The sequence below is a fragment of the Chenopodium album genome, chromosome 11, assembly GCF_948465745.1.
Source record: "Chenopodium album chromosome 11, dcCheAlbu1.1, whole genome shotgun sequence".
NCBI classification, from domain to species: Eukaryota; Viridiplantae; Streptophyta; class Magnoliopsida; order Caryophyllales; family Amaranthaceae; genus Chenopodium; species Chenopodium album.
This window is the reverse complement of record NC_137844.1, coordinates 38,117,861-38,144,165: the sequence shown is the minus strand read 5'-3', so window position 1 is coordinate 38,144,165 and position 26,305 is coordinate 38,117,861.

Sequence of the window (26,305 nt, the reverse complement as noted above, 5' to 3'; positions counted from 1 at the left end):
TTCAAGAACAACGCATCCCAGAAAAGTTGTCGCCTGACAAAATACATCAGCGTCGGCCGAAAACTACAGTGTCTGGCAACAAGGGCAGCGCTAGGCGACGGACAACAGTGTCTGGCGACAGACTTTAAACTGTGGCGCTAATTTTTCTGCATTAGACTGGGCAAATTTCGGTGTATTTTGAAAATGTTCGACTTTTGTACTCGAATAATTTTCAGAAAAATAATTAAGTGTTTTCATTGCTATGGAAATTAAACTGTAGATGTTGATTTAATTTAAAAAGCTGTAAATTGCATTAATAAAAATAAAGTAAAATTACATTATTGATGGAATTCAAATGGAATCTTAAAAAAATAAATTAACTTAAAAATTAAAATTGTCTAATAAATTGAAGAAAAAGCAATGCTCTAATATTTCTTCTCTTTCTTTGCCCTCTTCCAATTCTTGTCAGAATCTTCTTCTTCATCCATTACTTTTGCTAGCAAGAATCCTTTAGAGGATCTACATTCAATCTTGGTGTTCACAGTTTCCCCTTTAGCCATCACACCATGTTTCTCCTCTACCCACACTTTCTTTACCGTAGAGTCAGCTTTTCTTTTTTCCTTGCCTTTAGTAGTGCTCTTCTTCTTAGGCATGATAGGAATTTTAAATTCAACCTTTTCACCTAGGCGTTCCTTAACAGGAGCTTTCTTGTCTCCCAGACGATTCTTCAAGTTGGTTTTATTTGGAGCTCTGTTCTTGTCCTTTTTAGGTCTATCAAGTAGCCAATGCTTCACATCCTTAGACAAGGAAAGAGGAACCTTTTGGGTAACAACTTCCCATAAAGGCCTAGCACTCCAATAATTATCAAACCTCTCCATGTCTTGTGAAATAGGGAATTCATAAGGACGATGAAGATCACCATAAGGAATGGTTTGATCAAGGCCATAATGTCTTTTTACCCTACATGGGCAATAATAGGACAACTTTGATAAGCTAGGAAGACGGCAAAAGGGTTGTTTGTTGACAACAACCATCTTCTCAATTCTCCACCAAGGAATAACCCACTTGATAGCAAAATCACAAGAGGCGAATATTTTGCTCCATTCCCGACAGCCCATCTTTATAGAAAAGCATTTCTTTCGCCTTACAAAGCAATTTGGTGTATATTTGTCAATGTTGTCAGGACTAATTAATTCTAGTCTCTCCATTAGCCACATCTGCAAAAATTCAATGCAAATAATTAGAGTTACTATCCAAAAGTATATGTTTTTTATTTCTGTAATTAAAAATTTTGTTTTTCTACCTGTAATAGAATTGGAGAACCTCGAAGATTCAATTTGTTCCATGACAGACACTAATATTGCTTTTGGATTTTTCTTTAACTCATCTAAACTAAGCATAGTTTCTCCAACAATTAATGGCATTGGATTCCTCCCTGATTCAATTTGTTCCATGACAGACACTAAAATTGCTTGACCCTCACGATTATTTCCACTAGTGAGAAGATATTGGCTAAACATCAAAAGAGAAAAGCTCTCCTCCTATAAACATGAAAAGACTCAGAATATGGTCTATCAAAGTAATGGCGTGCAAATTCTTTCAGATTAACTACAGTTCCATCTACAATATTTGTTAGATCCCTGTCCTTAAGATTAAAGAAACGCTCAAAGTCTTTATAATAATATTCGCTCACATTAGGAATTACCTCAAGATCCATGGAAGGGAAGCCTAGAATAGCACCAAATTCTTCCGGTAAAGGACTAATTTCATCATAGCCTAGTATAAAGCAATGGGTGTCTGGATCCCAATATTCTAAGGCGGTATGAATAAAATCTATATCTATGTCTACCCCCCTTAATACCATAAATACCTCCCATATGAAAGAAATCAAGCTCTTTTCTCTCCTTAGCAGTCAAAGATCAGCACCACTCACGAGTAAAATAATCACTAAAATTTTTAGACATGATTGCTTAAAGAGAATTAAAGCTATAACTATTGTTTTAATCTGTTCGAAATATACAAAACTCGGCAGATTTGGGGGCTATTTATGCATAAAACTGGTACAATTCGAATCCCAAAAGGATTCGGAGAAAAAGAGATTAGCGCCGGCGACAGGTGCAACGCCTGGCGACAAGGCATGTCGCCTGGCGACAAGGGTCAGCGTCTGGCGACAGAAAGCCGGCACGACGCCAGCTTAACGCGCTATGTAAACCATGTCTTTCTGACTATAACTCGATTTTGCATATTGGCTTTACGGTTTAACCTCTTGACGCCTTACCCAACCTTATCTCAAACACTTTTCGATTAATTTAAGCTTAATTAATTTTAGGCTTATTTTTAGTCAAAGTTTATTTTTCATTTTTTAATTTCTTTTTGGGGGAAAAAGTCAGATACCCTCCATTGATATTAAAAATGACGGAAATTTTTGCGCAAAAATTAGTCACATTTTTCACACACTCACATACAGAATAAAAAATGCAGAGATAAAATAAGCATAAATAGATAATAAGTTTGTATATACAATGTGTCTAACATAGAAGTCATATAATACAAGATAAGCAAAGTTCTACAAGTCAAATAAAATAAATACAGGCCTAATTGCGGTGCCGGAGGACGCAAATGGGGAGGCACTCCCAAAGTATCAAAGAACAAAGTAGATCGTGGAGTATGTCCCTCACTAGCTCCAGGCTCACCCTCACGCTGAATCGCTAACGGCTGAGGCTGCTGTGGCTGCTGCGACGACGAGCCAACCTCGTACGTCCCACCAACCCCTATAGGAGACGATGTCACGCCTCCTTGGCCTGTCGGCCTAACATGTGCGCCCTCAGACGAAGAGCCCGAACCCTCCGATCTTTCGGTAGGAGCCGTCTCCAACCGACCACCCTCGCCCCTGGAAGAGGTATGACAATGCCTTGAGCCAAACCCGAATCTCTCTCTACTAGCCTCGGGTTTCGTCCGAGTATGGGGCGGAGGAACCCTGTAAAAATAAATCAAGTCAAATATAAACATTAACAAATAAAACATGTGATAAGGATAAGAGAAATACCTTTGTAGCAGTGTCGTCACGATGACAGGAGGCTCGGTCCCTCAATCTCACCAGATGATAGCGAAAGGCGTCCATACCCCTCTCCATCCTCATTACCACCTCGCGAGTAAACTATCAAGAGACAAAGTCAGTAACGGTAAAAAATATATAAGTACACAATGAACAAATGACTCACCCAAGTCTAGGGCTGGCAAAAACTGACCCGACCCGAACCCGACCCGAAAAAAATGGGTTAGGGTTGATTTTTTCGACCCGAAAACTTAAATGGGTCGACACGAACCCGAACCCGAAATTAAATGGGTTAGGTTAAGGTTGAAAATCTCAACCCGAAAACGACCAACTCAACCCGAAATAAATTTCAGGTTAAAATCAGGTCGGGCCAACCCGAACTCGACCTGATAAACCCGAACATGTACGGTATTAAAAAAAATAAAATTAAAAAAAAAAAAAAACTGAACAAACCTGATTAATATTCAGCCCAAGCCCAAATATGTAACTAGTATCTAAAACCCTAAAATCCTAAATGCCTCCTCCTCACACAATCAGCCGTTTAGGCTCTGTCCTCTCTCTTCTCTCCTCTCTCCTCTGTCCTCCTCTCTCCAAATCTAAACTCTTCAAACCTACGATCCAAATCAATTATTCTCGGTTTTTCCCATCCTTAGATCTTCCTCTCCTTCATAATTTAAGTGTTTAAAGATTCACCACATCAACCTTCAAGGTAATTGCTATTTTGAATTTTGCTTTTATATGATTTTTTTTTTTGTTGTTGTTTAAATACGAATCTTGCATGTCTATTGTTGTTGTTTTTCTTTGCTATTTAAAGCCTAATTTTGATGTTGTTTGCTGTTTAGTTGTTATTAAAACCATTATTTAATTATATGGTATTGTATTTTTTGTTTTAATTAATGTTTGTGTTTGTTATATAATTATATTATTGTATTGTTGGGATTGAGTCCTTTATTATTGGTATTTGCTTAAATTGTTTTTATCAGGTTTGGATCCTCACACGCCACAAACATAGCCTCTGCTTCAACTTGCTTCAAGTCTCTGTTTCAACTTGCTTCAGATTGCTTCAACGTTGTACATTATTTTAGAACTATGTTGTATTAAGTTTGTAAAAAAAATTAAAAACATTAGTTGCTTTTGAATTCTGATTTGTTACTTATTTAGTTTACTATATTTTTGTATCTAATCTTTAATTAGACTTGCTAAATAACTTAATTTAGAAAACAGGTTACATTCGGGTTGACCCGAACCCGACTACTATCAGGTCATTTTCAAGTCAAAATGACCTGATTTAAACCCAGATAAAAAAATCAGGTTAATTCAGGTTACTTTCGGGTTGACCCGAACCCGAAAATATCAGGTTCAGGTTGGGGTTTTCAACCCGAAAACTTAAATGGATCAGGTTCGGGTTGAGGGGTAGCTGACCCGAAATCAGCCGACCCGAACACGAACCCGACCCGACCTGATCCATTTGCCAGCCCTACCCAAGTCTGATGACGAGGTATCGATTGCTCGATGAAACGATGTTCTAGAGGATCCAGTGGAATCATCTCCTCAACCGGGCCATACATCCCCTGATAGGTGGTAGATACGGGTGGAGGAACGAACTCAGCACGCGTATCCTAGCAAAATAAATCCAAATTATTAGTATCTACTTGGGGGCTATCTAAAGGACAAACACAGGAAACGAGGAATACCTCTCCTCCGTCTGGGAAAATAGGTGGTGGAGCCAAAAGTGACAACAGCGTCTCCCCATAACACTGCTCCGCTCGGGCATGAGTCTGCCACGGTGTACCCGCTGGCGACCTACTCGCCAAAGTCCTCAATCTAGTCTGATCAAACATGTGCCGAGGAGGACGAGCAGGAACGACAAAATCCTCTAAGGAGTGTTGAATAGCCACTCTCTCACCTAATTATACTACTGCATCATACGTCCCATGAAAGTACCGACGCTGAGCAGTGTACTGCGCAGCAAGTGCAGGGATGTCCAGATCGGTCCACGGCCAAAACTCTACAGCAGGCTCCCACAAAACGCATACTCATGAGATAAAATCCAAAAAAAGGTATTAAGAGACAAGAATTCAAGGAATATACAGAGAGGATCAACTCTCGAACACGAGCAGTAGTAGCCTGGTCATTGAGACTGCCTCCCTAACAGGAAACAATGGGGAGCTCGCGAGGTGAAGGTCTCGCCGGCGCAATAGACAAAAAATACTCGTGAACCAGTTCTACGAGGATAAAGAAGTGTCAATAAACGCTAATGCAAATCTGGAGCTAACTTTAGTAAAGGAAATAAAGTATACCTCTACAAGTCTCCAAAAGCTGGAAAGCGCGGTATCTCCCTCGAAGGAACTATGACGACTGGAAAGTCGCAAACCGACTAGGAAGTCCGCGTAGGCCAAGCTGGCCCAATCATACGACCCGACCATGTGAAGGTCGTAAAGAGCAGGCAAGTAGTAGAGTAAGACTCGACTACCTCTGTCAGGAGAGAAGGTCCCTGACAGCAAGATAAGAGCAAAGATGCGCACCCGCTGCTCTAGGGTGGTCACAACATCCTGAAAAGCCACCACGAGCGTGGACCGGCGGATACATCGAGAGCTGAGATGCGTCGGCTCAGCCTCACTACGAGCCCGAACAGCGATAGGGCCCAACAGCTCCAGTACCTCTGGAGAAAAGACGGAGATCTCGCTATCAAGTGGAAGCGCGACCGAACAAAACTCCAACCCTGTAATGAGACTGAAGTCGGAAGGGGTAATAGTCATCTCACCCTAGGGAAAACGGAAGGTGTTGGTGGTGTCCTAGAAGAACTCCACCAAAGCTCGAACCACGAAACGGCTCGACCCGAAAGAATACAAAGCCCAAGTGGCTCACAGCAGAGGAGTCAAGCCACAAGACTCCCACAATCTACTCAAACCGTCATGGTCACGAAAGTAAGTATCGTAAAAGGAACCGATAGCGTCGTTGCCAGAACCATGGCTACGAACTCTCCCACTGTGAATCCCACGCCGAACGCGCTTCGAGATATGAAACTCGGGCACAAAGTACAGAGTGTGCTCGTCCCACTCTGGGAACTCCCCTAAAGAAGAAGAGGTCCCTACACCGGCATCATTGGGATCGTCCTCCCGATAAACCTCCCTAGAACGAGAGCCAGAGTCACGTCGTCTAGTCATGCTATATTATGCAAAGCAGTAGAAAATTAAGGTTCTATAGTATCTAAGGTTCTCCTAACCGCATGATACTATGTTCGCAAAAAAAAAGAGTACGTAGTCCTAAAACAGAGTATAATTTCAATACATGCATAAATAACAATTTTTAACAATCAAACAATTTCTTGGAAAACTATGACAAATATTGTGACAAATTGGACAAGAATGGCTAGCAAAAGTACGAAGAACAAGTCACATTTGTTCTCATGAACTCAAGAGGCTCAACAATTGCAATTCGCTCATTTCTTCACCAAATTGAGTAAAACAAGTCTCAAAATGCTCCAATGGTATTTTATAAACATAATATAGCAATTTCAAGGCAAAAGATTCAACAAACGGAGCAAATTAAGCACAATTGGGTTCGAAATTTTCGAAAACCCGAGCATGAATATGTTCGAATTCGGCAAAAATCGAGATAATTTTGAGGAAAACTTACATGGGTCGGGAAACTAGATGAAATAAACTTTGATTTGCAAGAAGTTTGAGCGAATTTGGTGGACAAACGAGCAAGAATGAGAGAATTGAAGTCTTCGAGCAAAAACGCACACGAACAGCAACAGCAACGACAAAATGAAGAAGAAGGGGTTTTTATTCGAAAAACCCGACATCAGCGCCAAACGACAAGCTTGTCGCCAGGCGTTAATGTCTGTCTCCTGACGATAGAGCGAAATCCTGGCGACGGCACGTATTGGCGTGCGCTGGTGCGGCGACAGGGTGTGTGGCCCCCATAAATGATTATGCGGACCTTATGCAGCAATTTCGGGTTCCTTAGTGTGCTAGTTAGCCCCTCTAAGCAATTTGACATGATTAAGTAATCGTCTCGATTACAATCACAGAAAGTGATCGACCTGATGAATAATCGTCTCACTTAGCTTAAAGCGCCTAAACATTGGCTCATCGCAAGCACCGACGTAATGGTTCACAAGCAGCAAAATGCGCCGACGTACTGGCACCGCGGTAATTTCAGCAAATATCATAGCAGCAAAGTTCAAGCGAGCATAGAGGATCAACAAGTGGTGGTCTTCGGTAATTTTCTTCGGAATATTATCACAACAAAACTAAGGATCGTATCAAACAGAATGGTCTTCGACAACATTCCCTAGGATGCGGAGAGTTGTCACAAAAAACTGAAGATGACTACAAGCGGAGTTATCTTCGATCATATTCCCTAGGATGTGGAAGATGGTCACAAAACGGCAAAAGATCGCTACAAGCAGGGCAATCTTCGATGGTGTTCCCTAGCTTGCTGAAGACTATCACAGTGGAAATTGAAGGCAGCTACAAGCGGAGCAGTCTTCAGGCGATGTCCCCTAGCTTGAGGAAGATCGTCAAACAAAAATTGGTTACTCCAGAGGCGTGTGCTCGACGGTGCAAGATACGCGTTTCTTAACTCTTTTATCTGTTTAACTAACGCTAGTTTGCAGGTATCGACGTTACAAGAATGATTTAGGATCGCAGAACGTTCCGAATTATTCTCCGTCCCTATCGCTACTTTGACTTTTGCTTTCGGAACTTGCGTATCTCCAAACTCAGTCAAAGTGGGGGCTTTTGTAGACACCCAAATGTGTCTCCCCAAAACCAAACCCGGTGATGAATACCTTTCACGTCATTTGATTATCGAACGAGGTGAAAGTGTGAAAATTCTAGTAATGAGGATGTTTTTATTAAAATATCTCTTCTTCTGTTTTCAAATATATTTCTTTTCTTACTCTATTTATGAAAATATCCAGTCCAATTTAGTTTGGTCCATGATAAGGGTCCAATAATAAAGTAGTTGGATTGGGTTCGAAAAGACCTTTCCAACGATAAATTATAAGTCCAATTCCGATGAATAATGAGGAAGTTATGGATTAAATTAAATTTGGCCCAAATGATTTTATATGCGGCCGGATGATCTAGAGGAGGCCTATTAATTATTATTCCTAAAGTTATTAGGATTGATTTTAATCTTCTAAAGTATCTAGAAGGTTCTTTTAAATTCTAATAGTGTTAGGATTGATAATTATATTTTAAAGAGTTTTATTTGGAATAAAATAAGTGTTTTATGATAAACCTGATTTTAATTTGATAAACACGGAATTTGCTGCTTAATCATATTAAGAAGAGGATTCCGTACAAAACTGCGTTTTATCTTTTAATTAGCGCCAAACCACAAGGTCTGTCGCCTGGCGCTAATAGTGTCGCCTGGCGCTGATGTCTGTCGCCTGGCGACAGATGCTAGTTTTATTCCGAATAGGACTTGATTTGTTTCCGGACTATTTTTATATAAATAGGGGTCGTATTTCCCCGTTTCTCATCATCATTCACAATCATCTTTTCTCTCTCTCTAAAGCTAGAAGCTTATTCTTTCTCTATTCTTTTTCTAAACCTTCCCTCTTACAAAATTCCTCATACATTAGTTCTAGACACACCTAGCCAAGTTCGAAGTTGCCTTCGCCCTAGACGTGAAAAGTTAATAGTTTCCGAGGGTTTGGTCCCAAATCTCTATTTCAATTATTTGATTTTATTATTTGATTTATTATTTTCCTTGAAGTTACTAACGCGTGTATTTTGTTATTAGAAAGAGATACGAGGCATCGAAGTAAGTACTTTAATTGCTTTATTGATATTTTGATATAAAAATCATGCTTTGATTATTATTGTTTCCTAGTATCATGTTAGGATGCTTTTATTGATTTCTAATATCATGCATGTTCCTATGCTGTCTCCTACTCTTTCTTTATATCATGTTAGTATCATGCTAGGAATAAAGCTTTGATTTTTAATGCTTAGTGACATGCTAGGTGTAGACACCCATTTGTGTCTCCCCAAAACCAAACCCAGTGATGAATGCCTTGCACGTTGTGTTATTATCGAATGAGGTGAAAGTGGTTTGAAAGTCAAGTGTTGCGGTTTAGTTTTAATTAAATTCTTTTCTCTCTGTTTTTGAAAATGACTTTGTTTATTTGAAAACGTCCGTTTCAGTTTATTTTGGTCCATGATAAGGGTCCAATAATGGTGTAGTTGGATGGGGCTCGAAGAGACCTTTCCAACGATATATTATAAGCCCGATTCCGATGAATATTGAGGAAGTTATGGCCAAAACACTAAACTGGGCCCAGTTATTTATTTAAATACGGCCCAATGATCTAGAGGAGGGCCCAATATTAATTGTTATTCCTAAAATTATTAGGATTAATTATAGTTTTCTCGAAGTTTTTAGAAAGTTCCTTTTAATTCTAATATTGTTAGATTTAATAATTAATTATTATTTTTATTTGGAATATAATATGGTTTTATTATCTTAAAAATATATTTTATCTTCTGTACGGATTTCGTAGATCAAGTTGATTAAAGATCGGATTCCGCGTGAAGAAAAACGCGCTAATACAGGCTGTCGCCAAACGACAAGTCTGTCGCCGCGCGACAGACCCTGTCGCCGCGCGACAGAGTTAATTCCTGGCGACAGCGTGGAGTTTTATTCCTTATCAAATTCTATGTTTTGCCGGATTATTTTCATTATAAATAGTGTCCGAATCCCTGTTTTCAATAATCATCTACAAACAATAATTCTCGCCAATCTACAAACATCATTCACAATCATCAATTCTTTCTCAATTTTCTCTCTCTCTCTTTCTAAACAAGCTTTTTACAAAATACAATATTCCGCATTCACAAGATCTTGAGTCTCTTAGCCAAGTTCGAAGTTGCCTTCGCCCTAGACGTACGAGAAAGAGGTACGAGGCTTCAAAGTATGTAATCTTATTACTCTCTTTCAATGTAGAAAGCATGCTTAGATTTGTTTATTATTGTCTTATAATTCCTAGTATCATGTTAGGATGTTTTATGATTCCTAATATCATGTTAGGATGTTATTTAATGCTTTCTAGAATCATGTTTAGGATGCCTTTAATCTTTTCTAATATCATGTTATCATGTTAGTACCATGTTAGGTTTAAAGCTTTGATCTTTATTGTTTAGTGACATGCTAGGATTTGTTATTAATCTTGTTAGTATCATGCCTAGGATCTTGCTATTATTATCAAGCTTTATTATGTCTTATCATGTTATTATCATTATTTATTATTATGATGCTTATGTTGCTTGATATATTTTATTGTTATTGCTTGATCACGCCTTTTATGCAGGTTTAAAGGGAATTTGTACTTGAAATCACGCTTAATAAGATAATTAATAATTTGGTTTAGGCTAATGTGATTTTAACTCAAGTGATCGCCAATAATAGTATTATTTGTGCATTAATATTCAACCAACATAGATTAAACAGGATAGGTTTAATATAATGTTTGTATGTTATTCGAAAAGCGCACATGAATACGAGCAGAACAAAGTAGAGGCCTATTTTATAGGGCGGGTCCTTTCTTTTGTAGATTGGATTCGTACCTTCATCCCCGGACCTTATTTGGTTCAAGACCTTATGGAGTAGTTGATGGTCCTTTTGGATTGTCTTTTGGGTTTACAAGTTCCTAAAACTTGTTGGCGACTCTTTTTGCTCTTTGTCTTTCCCTTTGGAACGCCACCGTACTTTAGTGTATGATCACAGTGGGGTTCAAGTTTGGGGTTATCATAATGCTTGAAATATTCCCTGCAGTTTTTGGCGACTCCACTTGGGAGGATTTCTATTTATATTCCTGAAATTTATTTAATTTTGGCAATTATTTAGAATGAGCGGATGAGACTCGAAAAATTCTAAGTATTTCATGTGCGTGATTTGATTAACATTATTGTCATATGCATTAAAAGGTCCTCATGGGAGTACCCCATGAGTTAATCCATAGGAATTTTACACGTAGGAAATTTGGGAAATATCTTTCATGACTAGAATCGAAAAGATAATGCAAAATCTGGAAAATTCGAAGGACACAGAAACTTGCCAAGGCATGTAGGAACTAGCGTCTAGAAAACAGGGCTTGTCGCCCGTAAAAAGTTTCTGTCGCCTGGCGACAGTTCTGTCGCCTGGCGACAGAAGCTTTTTTGCGGCGACAGTCCCTGTAGTCTGGCGCCAAGTTCTTCCAATACCGAGCCAGGGGTCTGTCTTCTTGCTTTGACCATTTCTAGTGTTGTTGGCTCAATTTTGCTTATTGATTGAGTCATTTTCTCACTTTTTTGAACCCATATGTGTTCTACATATGGAAATAACCCTCTGGGGGTTCCTGCTTCACCTGCCCAATGGAATATCCCACGATCATGTGCAAAGTTCAGATTTGGGTACGTGTAATGTTTGTGAATCCACCAAACCATGGAGTCGAGTCCGAGTTCATCTCGCACTCGCGGAATCCTGTCCATTCGCTCCAACCCTCCCGGTAGGCTTGTGTGCAATGCATATGGATTCTTAACCATGGACCTTTTTGACTTAACCCATATCCTCGAACTTTAGAGAACTAGAGCCATGGTTAGGTTGCAAACTCATCTTGTGACTATGTGAACTACTTGTGCACCCTTGCTTGTATTTATTATATGTGCTAACCGTTTTTTTGACTTGTGTTGAAGACTAAATAAATTAACTAATGACTAAAAGGACTTTGTCTAATTAATTAATTAATTTTGAATTAATTAAAGGCTAATAATTTAATCAATTCGACTTAGTACGACTTTAGGCATGTCCATTTAGAGTAAAATTGCTGGAAACAGTCCAGATTAATGTTCCAGCAATGGCGCAGGAATTTGGACTGTGGCGCTGCAGTCTAGTGTCTGTCGCCTGGCGACAATTTTGTCGTCTGGCGACAGACTCTAAACTGTGGCGACAGTCCTGTTGTTTTAGCGACAGTCCAGTTCTTTTGCTCGAGTCATTACGACGAGTCTAATTAACAGTCTACTAATCGGATTAATCAGTTTGTTAATGGTTCAAATCATGTTTAAGTCTTTAATTGAGTTTAGGCACTTAAAGTCCCATGGTCATACACTAGTAGTCAAAGCATGTCACTCACATACACATAAAGCACACACACAACATGTTTGTCACATTATGACCATGTCTAGAGAGTCTTGAATGCGTGTTTTCCGTCATTTTTTTTAGGGGGGGTAAGTCAGATATTAATCCTCCAATTTTTAAATTCCCTTAAAATATATACCCCATTTTCTCACTTTTTTCTTTTAAATCTTTAAACATAAAATCAAGTCAATTAGAGTCAAATATTAAAACAAATATGGTTTAAATTACAGCGCGTGGTCAAGAAAGGAAGGGCGCTTAATCAAAGACAACACTTTTGTTTAAGTTTTACTTTTCGACAAACCAGTCGGTAGGAAAAGGAAAGCTAAGAAGGCAATGGCTAGTCAAGAAGAACTTAATGAAGTCAAGGGACAGGTAGCCAACTTGGCTGAAATGCTGCAAAACCTATCGTTGCAAATAAGTAATCCTGAAAAACAAAAACAAATGGACCTAATCCAGGAAAGCTTGGGCAAATTGTCCAGCGACTTTAGATTTCAAGAGATTAGCTCCCAAGGGGTCTCGGTGGATAAGGACCTTCTTCCACAAAAGTTCAATCCCAATGACATCCCTAAGTTCAAGGCCATGGATAACCCCTATTTTCATTTAAGAGCTTTTGAAACTGTAATGAGTATTAAGGGGATAGATAGAAAGGCATTTCATTCTGTATTTTCACTATCTTTAGAAGCTGTATGTCAACAGTGGTACTTTTCACTTGATAAAGAAAAGACTTCTAGTTGGGAATCTATTGTGAGCGCTTTCATTGAAAGATATAAATGCAATATACAAGTTGAAACCGATCATAGAGAATTAGAAATGCTGAAACAAAAAGAAAACGAGGGTTTTACCTCCTTCTTTAATAAATGGAGGGAAACCACTGCAAAAATGGTTGAAGTGCCTAGTGAAAAGGAATCCGTCAGGATGTTCATTAAAAACCTCCAAGAGAAATATTCTAAGCATCTCAAATATCAAAGCAACTTAAATACTTTCAAAGCGGTATATGACATTGGAATTAACATTGAAGATGACCTTGCTAAACAGAAAACTGCTAATAACAACTCAAGTAGTGGCTGGAAAAATAAGAAGAACGACAATCCTTCTTCATCCAAATCTACCCACTCAAATAATGTTAGCACTTTTCCTCTTAATGAAGTATTGGCAATGAATAATAATCAAGGACAAAAGAAACCATTTAGGAAGAATTATACTCCTATTGGTATGAGTTATGACACCGCATTTGATCGTTTACATGCAAAAGGTCTTATAACTCCTATTGGACCATTTGGGGACCCACCTGTCGAAAGGAGAACGGCTAGCTGGAACCCAAATGAACATTGCAAATATCACCAAGGTAGGGGTCATCCTACAGAGAACTGTTGGAGATTAAAGGAAGCCATTCAAGATTTGATTGATAGTAACAAACTCCCATTACCTCCTGCAAGTAAGAATCCAAGTATCAATACTGCACCGCTATCGGATTCTTTGGCTATTTCCGATGAAGAAAACCAAGAGGATCCATCTAGCCTCATAGAGCCTATCGAGACCATTGAAGAAGAAATCTTCAAAGATGCTCTCGAATTCTCCGGTCAGGAACCCACAACTAAGCAAGAAGTATTAGCATTGACATTAATACTTTCGGAATTAAAAGAATTAATCTCACAAACTTTCGAGGCCATAAAAGAGAAAAATGAGTTGCTTAAAAATAAACCTCCTCTTAAGCAAAAGAAACCATTTCCTTTCCAAGTAATTGACACTCCCAAAAAGAACAGTAGGAAATATACTCCAATTGGGACATCATACACAAACATGTTCAAAATGCTCTTCGAGAACGGAAAAGTTCAACCTCTCGAACCAAGACCATTTGAATCACTGAAAAGGACAGACAAATATTATTGTGCATATCATCAATCAGGAGGACATACAATAGAGCAATGCTTCAAGTTTAAGGACTTGGTTCAACGTTTGATTGATGAGAAAAAGTTAGTTCGACTTCCACAAGATGCCATGATTAATGGAGTATGGGACAGTGACGATGAGGATGTGTACCTCAAAGATATTGAAGAAACTCCTCTATCAACAATATACCCAGTAAGTGACATTTGGGACGAGGAGGATTCACCCATAGATGTCCTCACTAGGTCCGGAAGAATATAACCTCCCATTTCAACACAACCCATACCTTCTATTCAGCAAATTCCCGTGCCTATTATAGAACACAACGATATTGTCAAACAGCCAAAAAAGACTAAAGTAGAAATGAATGTATGGAAACTTTTAGCCACATCTCGAGAACATAGAGTCGCAGTCATGGATGCACTGGTTAAGGTAGGCATAGATTCGGACACCACTCCTGAGGGACTTGCAAACTTCCTCACGAGCGATCTCCCAAGTCCAATTAATTTGGTCACTTTTTCGGATAAAGATCTACCACCGGAAGGTGACAAACACAATAAAGCTCTAAACCTCACAGTCATATGCAAAAGAATGAATGTCCCTATGACTCTTGTAGATAACGGTTCAGCAATTAATGTGTGCCCACTTAGAACCGCAAAAATGTTGGGAATAAGAGATGAGGATTTATCCCCGTCAACCCAAGGAATAAGAGCCTATGATAATTCATGTCGTCAAGCATTAGGGACGATCACTATGAATGTAACTGCAGGCGCAATTGAACATGCTACTACATTTCAAGTAGTAGATATCAAGGCATCTTTTAACTTGCTATTAGGACGCCCTTGGCTTCATGATCTAAAGGCCGTCCCTTCGTCTCTCCATCAACAAGTAAAGGCTATAGTAGGAGGCGTTCCAATAACCATTGATGCTTCATCTATGAGGATTAAAACAGTAGAAAATCCACTAATTAATGTGGAACACGACGAAAACGATGAAGATTTGTGGGGCTTTAGCGAAGAGGTCTCCTTAATAGAGGAAGATGAAAGGACCCCTCTTCATTATGACCTCCACTCAAACATGATAACAAATGCTATCCTAAGAAAACAAGGACACTTTCCCGGAATGACTCTAGGAAAGAAGAAAGGAGTAGCTAAACACATGGGCTTACCTGGCCTCCCTAAATTGGATACTTTCGGATTTGGTTTTGAACCAACCCTCGAAGACCTTAAACGAGCCAAGGAAAAATCAAAAGCACGAAGAAATGCCCGTATACAAAAAAAGGAAATACCCATGGATCAATATCCTCTCACTTTAAACGGGCAATTTATAAGAGAAGGAGAGGATTACCCTTGTCACGAATTTCCTGAACCTTTTGTTGTAAATGGTATAAGGCAGCCTGGATTCGAAATCTTTTTGGATTGTTGTTTCCTAGACAAGATCCCAGCCCCGACATATAAGCAAAAAGCACCCCCTTGTTTCGACTTTAATATCATGGGACTCCTCTTTGGAAGGGAAAAGAACGAATTAAGATATGCGGAAGATGATTCTTCACTTATCCAAGCAGTCCTCCAAAGCGAAAATTTCAATCCCTCCGAACTTATCACTCCAATAGCAGATCAAGAGCGTGGATGGCGTAAGACAGTGAAGATAGTTACTATAAATGGAAAGAAGATTGCAATAACTACAGGGCAAGGACCAATATTCGAAGAGTCGTCTGAGTCAGAGTCTGAGTTAGAGTCTTCCCTCGTCGAGTCTTCTAAGTCTTTAGTTGTAGCACCCTCACCTTCTCTTTCTACTCCTAGGATAGTTAGCAATCAAGTCCCCACGGACATCTCTTTATTTGATGTAATGATTTCTGAGTTTAATAATATGTCTTCTTCCCCTTATTCCTCTTGTTTTTCTTTATCTAAAGATGACGAGCATTGCTTAACTAACGATGAAAATGACAAAGAAATAATTAAAGCAATGGAAACACTTGAATATAAGACACCAATAATTGAGGATACAGAAACGGTTGATATCTCAAAAGATTCAACCATTAAAAGAGAAGTTAAAATCGGACTGACGCTAAACAAAGAAGAAAGAACCGATTTAGTTAATCTACTTAAAGAATTTATCGATGTATTTGCTTGGTCATACGAAGATATGCCAGGCATTAATAGAGAAATAGCTCAACACACTATACCATTAGTTCCAGGAATGAAACCTGTAAAACAAAAGTTACGTCGAATGAAACCCGACGTGGCCCTTAAAATAAAAGAAGAAGTACAAAAACAAATAACTGCAGGTTTCATCCGGGTATCCAAATACCCCGAATGGGTCGCCAATGTTGTCCCGTTTCCGAAAAAAGATGGTAGAGTTCGAATGTGTGTCGACTATCGAGATTTAAATAAGGCAAGTCCAAAGGACGACTTCCCTTTGCCACACATCGATATTTTGGTAGATAACACATCAAACCATGCACTTCTCTCATTTATGGATGGATACGCAGGATACAATCAAATCCTTATGGCCAAAGAAGATATGGAGAAAACAACATTTATAACACCTTGGGGTACTTATTGCTATACGGTAATGCCATTTGGGTTAAAAAACGCGGGTGCTACTTACCAACGAGCAGCAACTGCCCTACTCCATGATATGATGCATAAAGAAGTGGAGGTCTATGTGGATGACATGATTGTAAAATCAAAAGACCGCCAAGGACATCCAACAGCCTTAAAGAAATTCTTTGAAAGACTGAGAAAATACAACATGAGGTTAAACCCCTCTAAATGTGCTTTTGGAGTTACCTCAGGGAAACTCTTGGGTTATGTCATAAGCTCTAGAGGAATAGAGATAGATCCCACCAAAATTAAAGCAATCATGTCCATGCCACCGCCCAAAACCGAAAAGCAAATTCGAGGATTTATTGGCCGGTTGCAATACATAAGTAGGTTCATATCCAAGTTAACCACGATATGCGAACCAATATTCAAAAAGCTTAAGAATAATGTACCAATCATATGGGACGATGAGTGTCAAAAAGCCTTTGAGAAGATCAAAGCCTATCTTGCGAATCCTCCCGTATTAGCCCCAGCACTCCCCGGAATACCCTTAAGACTATACTTAACCGTCACAAAAGAAACAATGGGAGCTATGCTCGCACAAGAGGTAGAAAGCAAAGAAAATGCTATTTACTACTTAAGTAAAAAAATGCTCGAATATGAAACACGCTACACCCCATTGGAAAAGCTGTGCCTCGCGTTGGTGTGGGCCACAACTAAATTGAGACATTACATGCTCGTGCATACCGTTTACGTAGTCTCACGAATGGATCCCCTAAAATACCTATTCGAAAGATCTACACTTAATGGACGAATCTCAAGATGGATAGTAAATTTGGCCCAATTTGACATAAGGTTTATGCCTCAAAAAGAAATTAAAGGATCATTGGTCTCGGATTTTCTAGCAGATTTCCCAATAGAAGATTCAACACCCTTAGAAGAGAATGAATTCCCGGACAAAAATTTAATGATGACAGAGGATGATACATGGTATCTATATTTTGATGGAGCCTCAAACCAAAAGGGGTGCGGCATAGGAGTCTTATTAGTATCACCTAAGGAAGAACTGTTGGGGTTTGGTGAGTCCGACTCACCGCGGAAACAAACCCAAAACCAAGACCGCACTCGCAATAAATAAAACCATAAACATAATTAAATTAATCACAAGATTAAGATAAGCTAATTACCCTTGACGCGTGCTTCGCTCCAAATGAGCTCTTACTTGAAAGCTTCAAGTCCCGCTCGCACGGAGACCTCCAACGAAGTCCACCCGCACCAACAAAACCGACTAGGTCCAATGTCTTGGAGTTAGCAAGACCCGACCAATAAAACCCGAGTAATAATATTGAGTTCAAAGGTTTTCACTAATTGTGATGCCTTTTCCAACTCTTACTCAAGCATCTTTCCCAATGCCCATACTTGGGTATTTATAGGAAATGATGGGAGTATCATTTACTCTCCCATCAATGTGGGATAGTATGATTTTTCCATTTTATTTTAAAGCTAAAATAAAATCAATAATCAAGCTAGTAATAAATCAACAAGTGGCAAGCTCATGTGAGTGGTTAGGTGAGGACCATTTGGAGAAGGGGGGGACCAAACTTGCTCCCCACTCCCTCTCCCATAACCGGCCACCTCACTCCCCACACACTCAAGGACCACAAGCCACATGGCACCCACCCTTGGGCACCAAGGCAGCCAAGGTGGGCTGCCATGTGCTGCTGTCCGTGGCAGCCACGCCCAGCAAGCCCAGCAAGCCCAGCACTTGCATGCGGGCTGCTGCTGCTGCTGGCCAGCACGCCCAGCATGCTTGTGCGGGCTGCTGCTGCTGGCCTTGTGCCTTGGCCAGCGCTGCTAGGCAGCAAGCAATGGCCTAGCCATGCTGCTGCTAGCTGTTGCGGGCTGGCGCGCCTAGCGTGCTAGCTCCAGCAGCTTGTTGCGGCATGGCTTGCTAGCCATTGCGCGCACAAGGCTGCGCCTAGCATGCTAGCACGCACTAGGCAGCGCCTAGCCTTGCGATGCTAGCATGAGTGCGCTAGCACGCACCAGCCAGCCTAGGCTCGGCTTGGTGCGCATGCTAGCCACCATGCTAGGCCATACGCCCTTAGCACTCGGTTTGCTAGGGCATTCCGATGCTAGGGGTATTTTGGTCTTTTGTTGATTTATTACTATTTCTCGTCTCGTCTTTCACTATTTTTCGACTCGACTTCCGACGCTCGGTTTCGACGCTCTAAGCTCGAATTTCCGACGTCTAAATAAATATTACTCGGTCGACTCATTAATTCCTTCCGAATTAATTCGTCGTTTCGGTTTGTTGAATGCTTGGGTGTGACCCGAAGGGTTCAGTCAAGATTAAGCTGTAACATTAATTATCCATTAATATTACTGATCGGAAGCGGCCTCCACCCAGGCATTCCGATCACTTGACCTTACTGAATATATTAGCTTTCTAATAATTCTGAACCCGCTAACGGAATAGTACACTTGTTCGAAGGACACCATTCCTTTCAATCTCCCACTTGTCCTTCCGGACAAGTGCTCATTTTGTGTACAGCCCTTTCCTATGTCGCTTAATGTCTCTTCATGAACTATAAGGTAAGATTTATTTTGTCATCCTTATTACGTCCAGAAGTGTTTCCCGATTCCGAGTCCGACTGTCAATAAACAGATGATTTCTAAAATACATCCGAGCACGGCCATGCATTTTACAGTCTCGCTCTACGAGAGGCCTTGAATACAACAAAGACATCTTCCCTATTTTACTAGGGGGACATTCCCAGTCTTGTAATGTAGCTCCTCTTACTGAGAGGACCTAGCCGCCCGAGTGTTGCCGTTATAATCCCCTATTACGGCAGACGTTTGACAACATCAAAGCGAACTAGTACTCAAACAAGAGAACTCACAGTACTCATGGTCGAGGAAATAGGTTCCGATAGCCATAATGAGAAGTATACTTATGACAAATTTTTAATTTCTTAAAGTATTCTCATAGGTCGATCCAGTATGGTTCTAAACCAATACCTGTGCAAATGATTTATGACAATCATGTCCTCGTAGCACATGAAACGGTGCTATAAAACAGACTACACACTAATCTCAATTGGTCATTAATCGTCCATCGTTTAAATGACCTTGATTAGGGATAATTTTCGATTATAATATTCAATGTTCACTTAATAGGTGTTTCCTTACCAAGACTGGTCTTGATACCTATTTTGAATATTCTCAGAATCGAATGGACTCATTATTTAATCCTAAACCACAATTAAATAGCATAACGGAGTAATAAAATGTTGCATGAAATTTTATATTACTCCAAAACATGAATGGTTTTCCTTAGTGTCTTACATTAACTTTTCTCAAAATTAACTAAAACACTAAACAAGGAAATCAAAGCCAGTCTCCTACATGCTTGATTCCCATTGCCTCAACGTGCTTGTTGTGCTTCACTTGAGGCAAAGGTTTAGTAAGTGGATCGGCTACATTGTCATCCGTTCCAACTTTGCAAATTCTGATTTCACCCTCTGATTTCCATTCTCGAATCATGTGAAATCGCCGCTTGACATGTTTGACCTTCTGATGTTCTCTAGGCTCTCTGGCCTGAGCAATAGCTCCATTGTTGTCACAATAGAGGGCTATTGGACCCTTTATAAAGGGTACAACATCAAGTTCGCCAACGAACTTACGAATCCAAACAGCCTCCTTAGCTGCTTCAGCAGCTGCCAAGTATTCGGCTTCAGTTGTAGAATCTGCAGTTGTACTCTGCTTTGCGCTCTTCCAACTAAACTCCCCTCCATTTAGACAGAACACATATCCAGATTGCGATTTCAAATCGTCTCTGTCTGTCTGGAAGCTTGCGTCGGTATAACCTTCCACAACCAAATCCTTTGTACCACCATACACCAGGAATTTATCCTTGTTCCTTTTCAGGTACTTTAGGATATTTTTGGCCGCAGTCCAATGCGCCTCTCCTGGGTCTAATTGGTAACGGCTCGTAGCACTCAAGGCATACGACACATCTGGCCTAGTACATATCATGGCATACATGATAGATCCAATAAGCGAAGCATAAGGAATCTGATTCATTCTTACCCGCTCATCAGGTGTCTGTGGACACTGCTTCTTGCTTAGGGTTATGCCATGTGACATTGGCAGGTGACCTCTTTTGGCCTCCTCCATGCCAAATCGAGCAAGTACCTTATCAATATAAGTACTTTGACTCAATCCAATCATCCTTTTCGATCTATCCCTATAGATCTTGATGCCTAGTATGTACTGAGCCTCTCCCAAGTCTTTCATTGAGAAGCACTTTCCAAGCCAGGCCTTTACAGACTCTAACAACGGAATGTTGTTTCCAATGAGCAATATGTCATCGACATATAAGACTAGGAAGGTGATGTCACTCCCACTGACCTTCTTGTAAACACAAGATTCATCTGGATTCTTGATAAAACCAAACTTACTGATGGCTTCATCGAAACGCAGATTCCAACTTCTGCTTGCTTGCTTTAATCCATAAATGGACTTCTTAAGCTTACAAACCTTCCTAGCATTGTTTTGGTCGACAAAACCTTCAGGCTATGTCATATACACAGTTTCTTCCAAATAACCATTAAGGAAGGCGGTTTTGACGTCCATCTGCCATATTTCATAGTCGTAATATGCAGCAATCGCTAGGAGGATCCGAACGGATTTAAGCATTGCAACTGGTGAAAAGGTTTCATCGTAATCAATACCATGAACTTGTTTGTAACCTTTTGCCACCAATCTAGCTTTGTAAATGAATACATTTCCATCTTTGTCGGTTTTCAACTTGAAAATCCACTTACATCCGATCGGTGTATAACCTTCGGGTAAGTCAACCAAGTCCCATACTTGATTATCAAACATGGAATCCATTTCAGATCTCATGGCCTCTTGCCATTTATCAGAGTCGGTGCTTGCCATCGCTTGCTTGTAGGTTGCCGGTTCATCTCCATCCATAATCAGGATGTCCTGATTCTCGGTTAATACTAAACCAAGATATCTATCAGGTTGAGATCTCGGCCTCAGAGACCTACGTAGGGTAATGGATTGAGCATTTGCATTGTCGGTTCGACTTTGCACATTTTGATCATTTTGACCTGCGTCAACAGATGCTGTTTGAGCACTCTGACTGTCATTATGATTTTGTTGCTCATCCTCACGAACTTCGTCGAGTTCGATTTTCCTCCCACTTGTCATTTTGGAAAGGTGCTCCTTCTCCAAAAAGACACCATCGCGAGCAACAAACACTTTGTTCTCCGATTTGTTGTAGAAGTAATACCCTTTGGTTTCTTTTGGGTAGCCCACAAAGTAAACCTTGTCAGATTTGGGATGAAGTTTGTCAGAGATCAATTTCTTGACATATGCTTCGCATCCCCATATCTTTAGAAAAGATAACCTAGGAGGTTTCTTCGTCCATAATTCATATGGAGTCTTTTCTACAGCTTTTGATGGAGCACGGTTCAGTGTTAGTGCCGCAGTTAGAAGTGCGTGTCCCCAGAAAGAGATAGGAAGATCACTAAGACCCATTGTTGATCGTACCATGTCTAACAAGGTCCGATTTCTCCTTTCGGATACTCCGTTCCATTGTGGAGTTCCTGGAGGTGTCAATTCTGAAAGTATACCCTTTTCTTTCAGATGGTCATCGAATTCTTGGCTCAAGTATTCACCACCTCGATCTGATCGAAGGGCTTTGATTTTCTTGCCAAGCTGATTTTCAACTTCACTCTGAAATTCTTTGAACTTTTCAAATGATTCAGATTTATGCGACATGAGGTAGACATAGCCATATCTACTATAGTCGTCTGTGAAAGTGATGAAATATCGATTTCCATTTCTTGTGGTTGAGCTCATTGGTCCACATACATCGGTATGTATAAGACCCAATAAGTCACTTGCCCTTTCTCCCAACTTGGAGAATGGCTGTTTAATCATCTTGCCTAATAGACATCCTTCGCAATTTTCAAACGATTCTAAATCGAAAGAGTCAAGAACACCTTCTTGTAGAAGTTTCTTGATGCGTTTGATGTTAATGTGGCCAAGACGACAATGCCACAAGTAAGTCTGATTTGACTCCATGGTCTTAGCTCTTTTGGTATCATTATTCACATTATAAACTTGTTTGTCTAAAGAAAGCACATAAAGACCATTTTCAGAATGTGCAATACCATATAAAACATTATCGAGATAAAATGAACATTCTTTGTTCTTTACTCGAAATTCAAAACCTTTGGCGTCCAACGCCGAAATTGAAATAATGTTTTTGGTAATGTTAGGAACATAATAAACATTATCGAGTTCCAAAACTAGCCCAGTGGGCAAAGACAAACTGAGAGTTCCTACGGATACGGCACCAATTCTGGCTCCATTGCCGACCCGGAGTTCAATCTCTCCCTTCTCTAGCCTTCTAGCGTTCCTTAGTCCCTGAGAATTGGAACAAAGGTGTGAGCCACATCCGGTATCTAATACCCATGATGTTAAGCTAGTGAAGTTAAAGTCTATAACGAATATACCTGATTTAGAAGTAACGGTTCCGTTCTTCTTATCTTCCTTGAACTTGAGGCAATCTCTCTTCCAATGTCCCTTCTTCTTACAGTAGAAACATTCGGAATCAGATTTAGAAGACGCTACCCTCTTATCCTTGGTAGCTTTAGACTTAGGCGGAAAAGTTTTCTTCTTACCTTTCCCCTTAAAGCCTTTCTTCTTCTTGCCCGAAAATTTGAACGGCTTGCCCTTTTTAATCATGAGCATATCATGCTTTCCCTCATCCTTGAGCGTTTGCTCAGCTTGCTTCAACATACCATGAAGCTCGGTGAGGGTTTTCTCCATGCTGTGCATATTATAGTTCATCTTGAACTGATCATAGCCTTTGTGCAGCGAGTGGAGAATGATGTCAATTGCCATCTCGGTTGAATACCCCGCATCAAGCCTTCCCATGTTTTCAAACAATCCAATCATTTTGAGTACATGTGGGCTGACTGGCTCTCCTTTCTTGAGCTTGATCTCAAGGATCTGCCTGTGGGTTTCAAACCTTTCAGTTCGGGCCTGCTCTTGGAACATATTCTGCAATTCAGAAATGATCTCAAAAGCCGTCTCCTTTTCAAAGAAAGTCTTTTGAAGTTCAGGAGACATTGTGGCCAACATGATACATTTGACATCTCGATTGGCACTTTGCCATCGATTTAGGGCAGCTTGAGTCACCTCCTCATTGGGAGTCTCGGGCATTTCCTCATCAAGGACATATTCCTTTTCCTCTTGCATGAGAACAATTCGCAAATTCCTTTGCCAATCAAGAAAATTTGGCCCACTCAGTTTCTCCTTGTCGAGAATTGAGCGTAACGAGAATTGGTTGTTTGAGTTATTTGAAGACATGATTCTACAATTGAAAGAATTTAAAATGAAAAACCATTCATTATACTTAAATAAGATTGAAATCATGCATTTTAATCAAACTTATTTAAAACGTCTTATTCACACATTAAAGATTGTCCCCAATTTTGGTGAGAATAAGTCGATTCCAAGATCCAAAGAAACAAAGAGTGGTTAAGCATGCTTTGGCTTGTCTTAACACTCAATCTCCTAAGGTAAGAAACGCTTTGCTAATGGCTCCAAGCCACTCTTGGTTGAATAAATCGTCGCATCCAATGCTCTCTAAACAATTTATTCACTTTGCCACGACATGTTAGGACTCCATCACTCATATCGTTGAGTATAACCAAAACCACTTGCATACCTAGTATGCCTTACGTTCCTTGGAGAAGTAGTGATGCCTCGCTTTGGCGTAGCCCATCACTACCCTCGTTCGGTTGGTAAGTGTGTTTTGGAATGGCAAGTTTTACTCAATTTTAAGGGACCTAGGGTTTCTATGTTGGTTGATTTAAGTGAACTTAATTAATCATCTCAACATTCGAAATCCTAACCATGCATCTAACATATAATTCAAATATATAAACATAAATATATATCGAAAACATAAATAGAGATGCATTTGGAAACTAGCATGACCCCTTGAGATCTTCAAGTCTTCAAAAGGTCTTCTTTTGCAACTTCATGGCTTCGTCTTCTAAGAACTCCGTCTTCAAGACTTGACCAAATAATGTAATTGCTAGTTACTACGATTAGGACTAATCTAAATATTAAGGTACAAAAATACTCAACGGTTCGCAGACCGTATTTAGATTTACAAAAATACATCACGGATCACAGTCCGTATTTTCTATCCTAATCGGGCCCCACTAGTTGCCATTTCATAAAACCTGTGAGAGAGTTTTATATTCCATTCATCCATTCACTATCTGTGAATGGCCCATGCATTTTACAACGATCAAACAAGTAACAATGCATAAAACCGCGCGGGAACTAGTAATTAATCTAGGTGGTTAATTCAATTAACTCGCCTAATTAAACTAGTCAAAGTTGTTTTAACCGGTTATGGTAATAACTAAGAGACGCTCCCACTAAATTCCGCATCCAATCTTAACTAATCCAATTAATTAAGTCGGTGAACCCAAATATTTGTCAAAATTAATTTTGCAAATGTCGCTCAAAAACCCGAGGCCTAGCCTCCAAAATTTTAATTAAATAAACAAAATAATTAAAATAATTAAAACGACAATCTAAGCAAAATTACGTATTCCATAATGTCTAAGTGCCTAGCACTAAGACTTGGAACCCAAAATTGCCCTTATTTACATATTAAGCAATGCTAAAATTAACTTAAAATAGCATCGCCTCAATAACCCGGGGTTATTGTGCCAATTATGGGATCGTACGTACCGTACAACAAGCTCGTAACATACCCATTCGCACCCCCGCAACACCAAGCATGCCCATGGGCTGCTTGTGCTCGCACACGCCACGCCCAGCCAAGCCAAGCGTAGCAGCACGCACAGCGCGCACAGCACTATGCTGCTGCTGCGCCATGCTGCTGCTTGTTGCTGGCTGGTGCGGTAAGTGGCTGGCAGCGAGCAGCAGCCCACGCCCTTCCTCGCACACACAGTCGCACAGCACCACGCACCTAAGCACGAAGCACCCAGCAGCCTCGGCAGCCACATATGGGTTGCGTGAGCAGCCCAGCTGGCCGAGAGCTAGCTCGGGGCTCTTAGGCCTCGTGTTGCGTGCTAATGCTTCGAAAATTATCGAATTTTATGTGTGACATTATAAATCAAATCTAAATTAATTTTAGAATCAATTTTGAGGAAAAATGAAAAAATAACAAGTCCAACTTAAATAATTCATCCAAAGCAACTAACCAAATTTATTACCAAGAATCATTCTTTAATAAAATTGGTTTAACTTGGTGTAACAAAATAAATTAGGGCATTTCTCACTATTAATTTAATCACTTTAAATTAATCTTGAGATTTTGACAAAATAAAAGGGAGTTGGAAAAATGAACATAAGTTCAATAAAGACTCCAACTTTAATACTTGTGACTTCATGAAAAATTATATCTTCCAATATGAAGATAAACCAATTTCTATCACAAGTTTTAAACTTTATGATTCCAATCAACTAAAAAATGATTAAATCAACAAAGTTTAACCAAAATTCATGGAATTTAGTAACTCAAAGTTTCAATCACTTATCATAAGTAAAGATTGAATCTTTAATACTTGGAAGCATCAAAGAACAACTATTTCACACTCAATGCAATTAATTTGCAATTATGTGAAAAATA